This window comes from Ceratina calcarata, unplaced genomic scaffold (assembly GCF_001652005.2).
Source record: "Ceratina calcarata isolate Rehan_Ccalc_2016 unplaced genomic scaffold, ASM165200v1 scaffold213, whole genome shotgun sequence".
NCBI lineage: Eukaryota > Metazoa > Arthropoda > Insecta > Hymenoptera > Apidae > Ceratina > Ceratina calcarata.
In genome coordinates, this window is record NW_017143004.1 from 173,426 (window position 1) to 185,619 (window position 12,194).

At 37.3% G+C, this 12,194-nt stretch overlaps 1 protein-coding gene and 1 long non-coding RNA gene across 7 annotated transcripts in view; one reads left to right on the plus strand and one right to left on the minus strand.

Annotated features, from left to right (window-relative positions):
* The window catches only part of LOC108622296 (uncharacterized), a 13,453-nt gene extending 1,430 nt beyond the window's left edge, over nt 1-12,023 (minus strand). The window contains exons 1-3 of one of the 5 annotated variants that reach the window (XR_003388818.1): nt 11,587-12,020; nt 8,329-9,301; nt 7,600-7,822 (exon numbers count right to left, since the gene is read on the minus strand). This is a non-coding gene — a long non-coding RNA (uncharacterized LOC108622296). Of the gene's footprint in view, nt 1-7,599; nt 9,344-11,586 lie in introns of all 5 variants that reach the window. The other 4 variants (XR_003388819.1, XR_003388816.1, XR_003388817.1 and 1 more) reach the window with 4 other exon arrangements.
* The window catches only part of LOC108622295 (glucosylceramidase-like), a 49,441-nt gene that overhangs the window by 4,952 nt on the left and 32,295 nt on the right, over nt 1-12,194 (plus strand). The window lies entirely within an intron of this gene.

A 12,194-nucleotide genomic window follows, 5' to 3' on the forward strand; every position in this document is an offset into this window, starting at 1 on the left:
TTTTGTCACTTCTTCATAGGATTTACAACTCCCACAATTCTTAGTTTTGGTTACTATTTATTATGTATCTGCATTTACATTTTTCTCCAAATGAAATTAAAATTTTTCCATTCGACATAAGAATTCAAGATATAATAACTTTTTAAGCCTCGTAAACTTTCTAAACTTCTTCGTAGAATGTTATTAATATAATGCCTAATAACTTAAAATTTGCGTGCACTGTCTTTTTTTTTATTTGAAGGCTCATGTATTCATAAATGTCCATCTCACAAGTAATTCCAATTACTTTAATCATTTGAACTAGTAAAATAATGTGACGAGTAGACATAGAAATTCTTGCAGGAAGTTCGAAAGTAAGCAATGCGTCCGTTGCATTGGTTGGTCGTGGATGCTCGTGCAAACTCGACTTTTAATCTGATTTTCGTCAACGACGACTCGCCGTTTGGCAGTTGCCAGTCCGGTGAGGAGGCACAGTGAGGGGTTCTCGTATATTGGAGCAAACGTTGCATAGTTCGCGTCATTCGATGCATAGTTAGCCGGACATTGTGCTTGGCAAGTTTGCTCGCATATACATGGTGTTCCGTTTATAAATCTCAGGATAGTTTCCAGAAAGTAAAGCAATGCTGCGTGTTCGAAAAATACGTCTAAACGAAACTGATTAAGTGTTACATTCTTTACAATAGGGATTCAGCAATGGATAGCAAATACAAAATGAGTTCTGTATTAATTAGTAAATTTTTTATGCCACGATCATTTCAGGTCGTACTATTAAACATGGATGAATGCGCTATAATGTTTGCTATAACATACAACAACAAAAAATGTGTGAAGCACGAGTGACGAGTCTAAAAGTATCGATTTCAGACCTATTTTTCTTGGACTACTTTAATAGAAAGTGATGAGAGCCTTTTATAATAATGTTTGGCTATTACATATGTACGCAGTAAGTAATTCTGGTTTTAACTGATTCAGGTTAACATAAAGTCACCCTGTATATTATCGTGTCCAGCTATACTGGTTACAGAGCGTACCTGCGCATCTTCCTTCGAGAGTTTGCTGTGCTCTAATCTTCTACGAGACAGCTGCGCTATATCGAAGCGACATGCAAAGTGTATCCAGTATGCGAAATCGCGATGCGCCGAACAGAAATTAATTACAAGAAAAGAATAGAAACAAAACAGCGAAAAATTGTTTTCACGATTTTTAAACGTATAGTAAAATGTTTTATGTATAATGAAATAATAGGTGGATGTGCAAATTATAATGGTATCTATATAGTGTTAGATAAATATCATGATTTAATATAAAAAATCGGAATGAACTTGTACGTCCGGGTATATGCTAAGATACCCAACGAAAATCAGCGTGGATGGAGGGATAAAAGATCGACGAGAACGATCATAATCCGGAATTGGATATCGGAGAGTCTTCGTAGTCGGGCATGGTTGAATTTTGCCGGTGAGGCCTCGATGACAAAGACGGACCACAAAACAGAAAAACCAGACAAGTGTTTCTGCTGTTACAGCAGGGTAGAAATCCTCAATTTCACGGTTCGCTTGTTCGAAGAGCGGCAGTTTTCCTATCGCGCATCTCTATTCGTTCGAACAACTTTGATCCAAACCTACTACATCTTATGCTTTTTCTTTCTCTTTAAAATACGTTATTCTTTTGTTCTTCCACGTGCTATAAGCCTGGTAGAAAAATTCATACTGTTCCATCATTTGTAAATTGGAACGGTTTGTGATAAATCGTATACCAGAATTTACGTTTAGTTAGGTTTTTGGTCAAGTAGGAACAGATCTGGTAAAAAGGATAAAAATATCATCAGATAGAATGACGAAGTGGGGAATAACTACTATTTTTTATGAAGATCGTCTGTAAAGTAAAATAAATTCTGCATCTGCAAGCATTGCAAAAATCAAGTAGTTTATATTTGAAATTTGCATCCGTTGTAATCACTGAGCAGTCGGTTCATGCTTTCGATCCATCTGTACACATATATATGTACATACATGTACAAAGTACGCCTATACACAAACATACATGCACACGAGTGTAAACGTAATTTTTATTTAAAGTAGAACTCATTCTTGTTCTCTATTCATGCATTTTCCTATTTTTGCGCGCATAATGAAATAAATAGGTCGAAAGGTGTTCCATTTTCTTAAGGCGCTTCCAGAAGCGCAGAAACTTTTGAAAGATTTGTATTTTCCCTCACCATTTTGCGCCTCTTATAAACCTGCGAGTTATTAACTTTCCAACTGACCTGACGTTTAAGCGTTCGTTCGTTCGTTTCCTCGAAGAAAGCTATTTCTAAGCGTCATAAATAATCGAGGGTACGGCAGTGGCGCGGAGCTACGCAGTTACGAAGTTCAGTTTTTACAGTAAACGAATAAACAACCTCGGGCTGGGCTTACTTCTAAGCCCGTTCGTGCAATCGCTACACTTCTTCTTTTTCCAATTAGTAGTTAATTACTTTCTCCTGTGTTTTTTATTCTAGACGTCGGAATCGAAATTCATTAAACTTCGCTCGTGCTTAACGTCTTCAGAGTCAAATAGGTAAAATTAATTAGAAGAGGGATTGACGATATCACTGGCCATGTTCGAATCGATGTTCGCAAGCCTCGACCAACATGAAGACAGGAGAGATCGATGTTACGTTATCGATAACTGTCCTATATAATAGTGTCAATGATAGTTTCTAGACCTTCTCGTAACGGCTGCAATCACGGTCCTAATTGTTATCGATGAGATCAAAGAGCCAATTAGCAGTTCGGGGAATCCATAAGAACAGCAAGAATACGACTGACTTGTACGTCTTGGTCATCCTTCTAAATTTAACGTTAACAACAAAAGAAACTTAGACCCTCAAGTAAAACATCGATTGTGATATTAGAGATTTTATTCATTCTTTCTCCATATACAAGGTGTTTCCTAATTTTTCGGCAAACCAGCAAGAATACGATTGACTTTTGAGGTCTTGATCATCCTTCGAGAGTTAATGTTAACGAACAAGAGAATTCAGACTCTCAAGTAAAACATCGCTTAGGATATTACAGATTCTATCGAACATTTATATAAAGGTGTTTCCTGATCTTCGACAAGATTATGGGAGCGAGAGTGATCTACTATTGAGAATAAGAAAAAAATGTTATATTTTTATCTTTCTTTTATTTAAATCCATAGAATAAACGATAAAAGGAATTTAATTTTTATATTTCTTATCTGGAAACGATCAATAGTAAACGAATATATTTCATCGGGAAAAAGTACCTCGACCGTCACCCGTACGTTCGTACGACCGATTAATACCAAAGGGTTCACGAGGTGGAGGTTAACCATTGGAGCATGGCATTGTGTCCAGGTTTAACCGAGGAAGAACCCTCGACGTATAAACAGCCGATGTCAAACTTTCCATCGATGGATAGATAGATAGATAGGTGTACGTGTGAGCGTAGGCGACGACGGCGAGTAGGTATGTATTTATAGGTGACCCGTATTTCATTTAACCGAAACTATCGGGCCGCTTTGTCGACGGAGCGACGGCTTAATGAAGCCTCCTCCGGGTTAGCTTTGTTTCCACCGGAAGGTGGTAGCGTGTAAGTGTAAGGGGTGTCGGGAGACATGACAGGCGAACGATGTCCGAGATAATCTCGCGATTGCCCCCGAGGCTCCAATTACACCCTCGACACGACACCCCGCGTGGGATCTCAAGATTATTTCCTTTGCAAGTTTATATACTTCGTTTCGGAACCATCAGCCCATTCTCCCCCTTGTTCTATTCTACCTTTTGATCATCCTCTCCGTTACGACCCTAAGCACCGCCGGGGTGCTTATATGTATATACAATATTCTTCGTTCTGCCTTTATGTAATACGTGCAGAAGCACTTACACGATATCCAACGTGTTACATATTATAGTTGTAGTTATATAGGAATATCTAAATAGAAAGACTTTGTATTAACATTTATGGTAAAAATTAAATCGAAGAATCCTCTTCAACCCTCAAGGGTTCCATTTTCAAAAGTTCAGAAATTAGTTTCTTATACTTTCGTGAAGAGATATTTTGCCATCAGAAGTAATTTGATGTCTCATCAGATTGGAAATATTGCAAAACAAAGAGAAACAAACTTTACCCCATTGTCTTTTGCAAGGGTTGAATTTTCAAAAATCCAGAAATTGTTTTCAATACTTTCATGAAGTGATATATTACCATCAGAAAAGTTCGATGTCTCATCAGAATCAAGAGATATTGTAAAACCAAGAAAAAAACAAATTTTATTCCATTTCGAAAAAGGCTCCCCTACTGAGGACAGAAACAACTCTCAAAATTTCGAATAAATTTATATGACAGTTTTTGTTGGACGTTAATGAGTGATTCAGTCAATAAAGGAAGCTCTTTTATATACATACATATAAGATATCACAGCAAATAATAAGAATGCACGCATACACATATTACGTACTGTGGCATGTTTGTCGCTGAACATTATAAATCCTGGCTTTAGCGCATTTGAATATTTCCAGAATACATAGGTATGCGCGATTTATAAAATTCAACCGGAACGAAATATGGAATCTCGAACGATGAACATAAGCGTGTGAATACGAACGAGAAGTTTTCACGTCGACACACTACACACGTTTTCACTCAACGCGGAAACGCGTAAACCGCAAAACTCGAATTTTCCAACCTCGATTCGCACGCTGTGTTTTACGACTCGCTTTTACGCGAATGCGTGAACAAGATACGCGTACACAACAGTTTCGTCCATCAAATCTCACATCAAATACATTTAATACCCGTGTTATCGGTAATAAATCCTAATTCGTGCATATTTATCAGACAATGTCTAAGTTTAGTAACATAATTCAATAATGCAATCGTATAAATGAAAATTGTAAGACATTTGTTTGTTCGTGTTCTTTATTTTTGGCTTGGGGAGGGTATTAGGGCGTTCCCACACTACTACAATGTTACACTAATCACAGTTTTACAGTCTTTGCTTTTACAGTTTTTGTACTATCCATAGGAACTTTCACTTAAACTTTCACTTTCACGTATATTTGTAATTGACTCGTCGTATCTCTACTTTTAATTATTTAATCAGCATTTTTTCTTCTACATGTCGTTTCCTATTTTGCCTAAAAACCTAGCAATCTTTCTAATAATTTTATCATTACCTACATTTAATATTTTACTTATTTCTTCATGTTCCAATCGTATCCATAACGCGTTTTGAGTTAAACACGTCGCCATCTATCCGGTGGAGAGACAACTTGGCTAAGGGTAGTGATCAAGAACAGGACCTACAATATTTCAATACTAATTATTTAAGAATTGCAAATAGTTTACAGGTTTCATGCTTCTTGAATTATAAATTTTAATGGACTAGGAGGCATGCGATAATGCTTGTCAGCTTTCTAAAGGAACGGAGAGGTAGGTAGAAGTGTGCATAGCGGAGAAGGCGATCTAGATTGCAAACGACGGAGAACTGAAGGAAACGGCATCATTTCCGACGTACCGCGGCATCAAAGCCGTTCCAACGTTTCCGCGGCTCAGAAGAAGGAGAGAAAGCCAGCTGTTCATATCATGTCAGAGTAATTCGATGCACACGGGCGAGAGGGTGGCTGCTTTCCAAGTCGATGGATCATTCGTTCGGTTTCGCGAATGTATTGATCCGAAAATATAGACGAGAATCACTGCTCAAACACTTCCAGATGGCTGTTATACAAATTACCATTTTCAGCCTAACGTGCTTAAAAAGTTTTTCTCTGATGAAAAATTTTTAAATAACTACTATTTGCATTTGAGACTGCAACAAACAGTAAATATGGGCAGGTAATACTTTCAGTTTAATTTCGGTCTCTTCTGAATGAAATTCGAGCGTCATTGAATTATTATTCAATCCTTTCCTTTCAACTTTTAAGGTATGCGGAAACACCTTTATCTCTTTGTTCTGGTTTTCGTGAAACGTGGATTCTTGACTCGATACGCGCATCTACCACGTGTGAAATGTACTATGGAAATCGTGTACATACTTTCCATTTATATGGAACTCGATAGAAATTCAGTGGAGAATAATATTTCTCTTCGATTTTACCTGAATAACATTTTAATTTCAACTCCGATTTCTCTCTTTCATCCATTTTCGCTTTGATTGTCCCCCTATTCTTTATGTTTATGCCATTCGGTATCGATATAGTTAAATGTAATCGGATTACAAAATCAAATCTGACAAGCACCTGCTTTTTTCATCATCAAAAACCAAAACATTAAATGTCAGTCCAATGCTCAAATTTACAACAAAAGACGTATTACTAAAATATTTCAAAATCCTTTATACCCGAAATAATGAAATAAGAATAGGGACACATATTCTACAATTTTGAACAAACGTAAATTAAAAAACTGAATAGTCGTACACGTTACGAATTCATACGTGAGCTAATTGAAATTAAAAAATCCAATCGACGCGCGTGCTTCGATTTCGTATGCCGTTATCGTTTTTCGCAGAAAGACAAACGTGTGCGAAACACGAACACAATCACCGTCTGCAGCGGATTGCAGGGCATCAAGAAAACGTCGAAATGCATGGTCGTCGATGTTCCTCTGTGCACGAGGTCGATATGATATCGATCCCGGGAGGTTTCGATACCGCAGGATCTAACTAACGCGGAACCTGCGATCACACGGGGCAAGGGAGAGGGGGGGAGCGGAAAATAGAAACTAGCACTGGGATGGTCTTTGGACTTTAAAGCGGTCCGACCAATTTATTCGAGTAGTTCGAAACCCTTTTCCTCGTCGTTAACTCTTTGGAAATCGAGCGGTTCCATGCTACCAACTGTTCGACAGTATCGCACATTCTACAGAAACGGTGACGTAAATGAAAGATCTTTCGTCCCTGAGAAACAGCATATTGTATCTTCTTACTAACATCATAAAAAACGTTTAATGGATTAATTACAAGAAATTGATTAGAAACTAGAAAAATAATTGATAGCAAGAAGTGAATGTAATATCGTTGACGCATTTAATTAGGACTTATAACAAAGTGACACTTCCTACAAGCTATTCAGTTACATCGCAATTATGGCAACAGCTGAATGTACTGTATAAATATGTCTACTGTAGAGCTGAGTTGGTCGATCTAGTTGGTGATCAGGAGATATTCCAGTTGAACTATGAATTTTGTTGGATATAATTAAATCTTCGATTCATTACGCATTCGTTAGGATGGTTAGAATATCGGGACGTAATCTATAATAGGGCGAAAGGAGTGGAGCGTGGAGGAAGAAACGACGCGGGTAAAGAAGAGAGAGAACGGTCGGTGCTTAAGATAAAGACGGAAACCGACGTTGTCCGGGAACTTGAGCGTCAACAATTTCCGTCTACGTTTCTACTTTTTAATTAGAAAGCCGAGCGCTTGCGAGCCTCTGGCATTCGCAGTCCGCAGCGGGAACGACGACAGTCGACGCCGACGTCGACGACAGACACGGTTGACGAGGCTCGCCTCCGTCTCTCTTCTCTCTCAACCGCTACTCTCCTCTCCGCTTCAATCCTCCATTCACGCCATTTTTTGCGGTCTTCCCATTACCGAGATTGTGTGTCTTTCGCTTATTCTCCCTTCGTTACGTCTTCCACTCTCTTCGGCCTCGGCAACTTAACGATCTCCCATCCTTCCCTTTTTGCCCGACGCATCTATTCTTCTTCGTCTAACTCCTCCTGGCCAAGTCGTTTGGACGTCACGGAATTTTTGTTCCAATCCTTGTTGATAAGTATGATGAGATACGTGTAATCAAAAACACGTACCTCCGAGTCTATGATCCAATTTACAAAATATTACAACCATTCTTTAACTACGTCTTTTGTCAAAATAAGAAAGGAACTGATTGTCAAGTAGAACAATTTGGAATAATCAGTCTTGATCTTGTGGTCACGGTGAAGAATCACGGTTAGCAATTTCGAACCGCGGTGAAGGACCCCTTTTATTTATGATCGAAATATTTCCTTAGTTTTCAAAAAATTATATAAACTCATTTCCTCCGTCCTTCAAACTTTTACATTGCTCACGTTTTATCGTAATGTAAATACGGAAAAATAGCAATTTACACGAAGCACGAGGTCTAAGAAAATACGTTTATATAATTTCCTCATTTATTAATGTTTTTCAATTAAGTAAGAATGCATCGCAGTGTAAAACGGCATAAAAATGCGACTGCCTTTTGGTTTATCTTATTTCCTGCATATCATAGTCTTTAGTTGTAATTTATCACTGGCAGCGGTAGAATGGTAAAAAGTATATGTAGATAGTAAATTCACTTACCTATAACGTATATATGTTCTATGCTAATGAGGCATTAAGCACGATGATAAGCCGCCGGTTTCCAACCAGGTGTTAAGACTATTCAGTAAGAGCGTTTCAAAAAAATTGTAAACCTATATGATGAGAGTAGAATGATTTTGTATTTGAAACATGTGTGCGTACATTGAGGAACGTGAGGGGTAATCTTAATATCATACAAATAACTAAAACGTCATTTGCATAACTAGTTAAATATTATCTTGTAAACATAATACATTTCATTAATATTCAAGTTTATTATTCAGTCCAATACCTGATTTAGCCGTAATACGTGAATATAATCTCTGCGTAATAATGAATATTTATGTAAAATCAATGTGCAAACGTGCGACACTATTTTACAATTATTGCAACTGTAAGACGTGCGTAAATTTCAGACTACGAATTTCCGTTCCACGTAAAACCATTTTAATGCCGTAAGAATCTCTTCTGTTCTTAAAATATCATGTGCTTCCTTTTTCTTTTAATAAGCGCATAATTTATGCCGTCCTCGTTACCGAAAGAAAATTTCCCACCGGAAGGTTTTAAAAATACAGAGATTTTCGATATTATTTATACAATTTCGTAGGTTTTTCGCAGAGTCGTAGAATAAAGCGAAAAATTAAGGGTCGAAGTACGTATAGCTATAATAATGACAATTTAATGCGGGCAATGCATATTTAAAAAAGCAACAGATGCTCAGACTTGTAGTTTTTCATTTTCGACGTTTCGTTACTCAGAGCTGACAGGATTAAGTTCGTTTAAGTGCTCTCAAATACGTGAAACCCTCGCGGCGAAATATGCGACGTCGCGTCGCCCAAGGGGACATCGTCGAAATATCTCTTGCGAATACGTCTCGCTAGTGTTTTTTGTGCCGGGACCCTGCGTCTCCAATTAAGGGGTTACACGCGAACGTGCTCGAGAAACGACGACGCCTTCGCCCCGACCCCGACACCTACGTGTTCGAAGGACCCTCTTGTTTACCATAGAAATATTTCTTAAAATATACATACATACATTTTTAAATTTTTATGTATTTCAAATGTATATACATTTTTCAAATGTTATTATTTCATTGCATAAAGAGCAATGAAATAATACTTTTTTAATGTTCAATCAGTATTTCATTCCCACATATGTATTTTACGTACGCTGCTCAACTATGTATAGCGTTGATATGTAAATTGTACATAAAAAAATCATTTGTTGTCATTCATTTTTGTTAATGATTTTTGTCAATCGTATTTAATAAGTGGCATTAGAATACTTTTGTGAGTCACTCCTATACATATATGTATTTATTATAATAAATGTACGGGACGTCGACTAATCGTAAGAAATGTCATTACTGCACTGAAGGGGGGTGAATAAAATATTAATATTAAATAATGTCATGTAGCATTCGAATACTTTTGTGAGTCATTTATACATATTTATAATAAATGTATCATAACTACTACCAACATCCTTAAACCATTTTTAAATAGAGACATAATCTTCACACTTCGCTCTTACTTGAGATATTCAATTGTTTTAAATAAATTAGTTTAATATACATTATTTTTTTCATTAAATTTTTCAAATATAAGCGTTCGAATACTTTCATGAGCGACTTTAACCGTGATAATACACGCGATATAACAGCGATGTCAGTCAACTTTTTCCTCCGTGCGATACTCAGACAAGAAGTCTACCTTTTCGTGGAAACTTTAATTAATTCTCTAAACATTCTGACATTGATAGGCACATCTATAATCATTCCTTCAAACCGTGATTTCTTGTTTCCACTTAGACTCACATACTTTATACACCATATTCACTCATCAGACTCTACTCGCACATTCTGTCAAAAAAGTTTCAATACGTAACGTCGCGTCGTATAGTGAATTTCGCCAGTCACGTTTCCCTGTAACACGCTTCAGTCAAATTTTTACAACTTCCCCGGCAGCATCGAGGCTGGAAATATTCCGTTAGGATAGAATTTAACGAAGTCGCATATCCGTTCCAAGTCACGGTGCTATTGTTATCTACATGGAGTTAAGTGCAGTTAACCAGATATTTTAAACGAGTACCGTCAGCGCGCCCTTAAAAGTTGCTCGGACTCTTGTTAGGGAACTTCTTGGGAAGGTCGTGGCGTGTTCGCGCGCGCGTGTACCAGGGCCACCGGCTACGTGCACGTATACGTGTGTACGTACCTACGTGCACTTATGTTAGATCCGCACGAAGTAACCGAGCTAATCAAAAGTTTTCACGGTGCATGAGCAGCAGCTACGTAGCCATGTGATGTAGGCATATCCGAGGGTAGGGATCGCAAGAACCCGCTGGCCCATTGTCAGTCGATTCGCTTCCCGGATCTCATTTGCTCGCGGCGGAGAAAAAAGGAATTCTTTCAATTTCGATCGCGAATCACGATCCGACCACGATTCGCTACGTGCCTGCGATCACGTAACCGCATGAATGTAACTAAAGAACCCATCGAAACTTCGCGGAATCGAATTACTCGGTTAATCAGAAGATGAAACTACGCTGATACACTTTATACCGAAATACCGAATTACTTCGAATGGTCAGATGTGTAAAATAAATGTAAATAAACAGGGAATTATATTGTAAAATTGTTTAAGAGAAACTCTTTTTCTATTTACAATTTATTTTGATGCATGAAACAACTTTTTTGAGTTCGGGAATTCATTTGTTGAAAAGTTTGACGTATTTTCTGAACTTTAGGATGATAGAAGTATTTTGAAAGCTTTTAATACGTTGTGTAAAATTTACAACGTGAAGAGACCGCGAAGTCATTTTGGATCGTGCGTACATTTTATTGCTATTTTTAGTTAAGTTTGGAGAAAATAATTGCGAAACGATTTGAGGTCAAGCGGTATAATTTTTAAGGTTGTATAAGCCTTTAAATAAGAATAATAACGAATCATTCAAATTTAGAACAGCATTGAATTCTGCCCTGCCATAGAACTAATGTCATGCTAAAGGTTAGAAGATACATAACAATTTTTGAATACTTTTTACTAATTACCTTCACAACGAATCAATTCTTAAATTCAAGAACATTTAACGTAGATTTATTTCCATTTATCTCCTGTTGTATTTAAGAAACTCGATTTTGGTATTTAAAAGAAAGATTGAATGGAATCAAAATGAATTTTCAGTAAAAAAAAAAGGATTCCCAGAAACGAAGTTTAGTTTAAAATTCTTTAAAGCAGTTAAACTTGACGTCATACATACCGTGAAGGATTGCGTGAACACGCTGGGAACTCTGATAGACCGAGGGAGTATTCTGAACAATTGACACAGAGCGTATAATTGAACAAACTATATTATAAACACACGATCCGTATCGCGTTTGTCACCCGTTTATAGTTGGCAACGATCGGCGAATATGCGTGCAGTGTCAGCCGGCGTGTATGCGCCGAGCCCGTCCTGCCTACGTACCAAGGATAAGCCTGTGCAAATAGTGACATTAATTGTCTACGCGTCCGTCCTATTTGCATCCCATTATTCAGAATAATTGATGACTATTGGTAATCTATGCGTTGAAACTCATTACCATATTTAACGTACCGACGCGTCGTTTCATGCATATACCGTGCACGAGTCAGCCACTACGAACGGAGCCCTCCCGACAGATAAAAATATCCGATTAATCGCTTCTCAATAATTTACGTTCAGCATTTTATACTTTGTCATTTTTAACTTTTATATTGAACGTTCTACTATTTTCGTATTACTGTTTCGCATTGTTACTCAATTTTAATCAGTTGTATTATTAAATTAATTAAATTACTTTAAATTATATTATATAATACTTATTATTAAAAGTATAAAGAAATGGA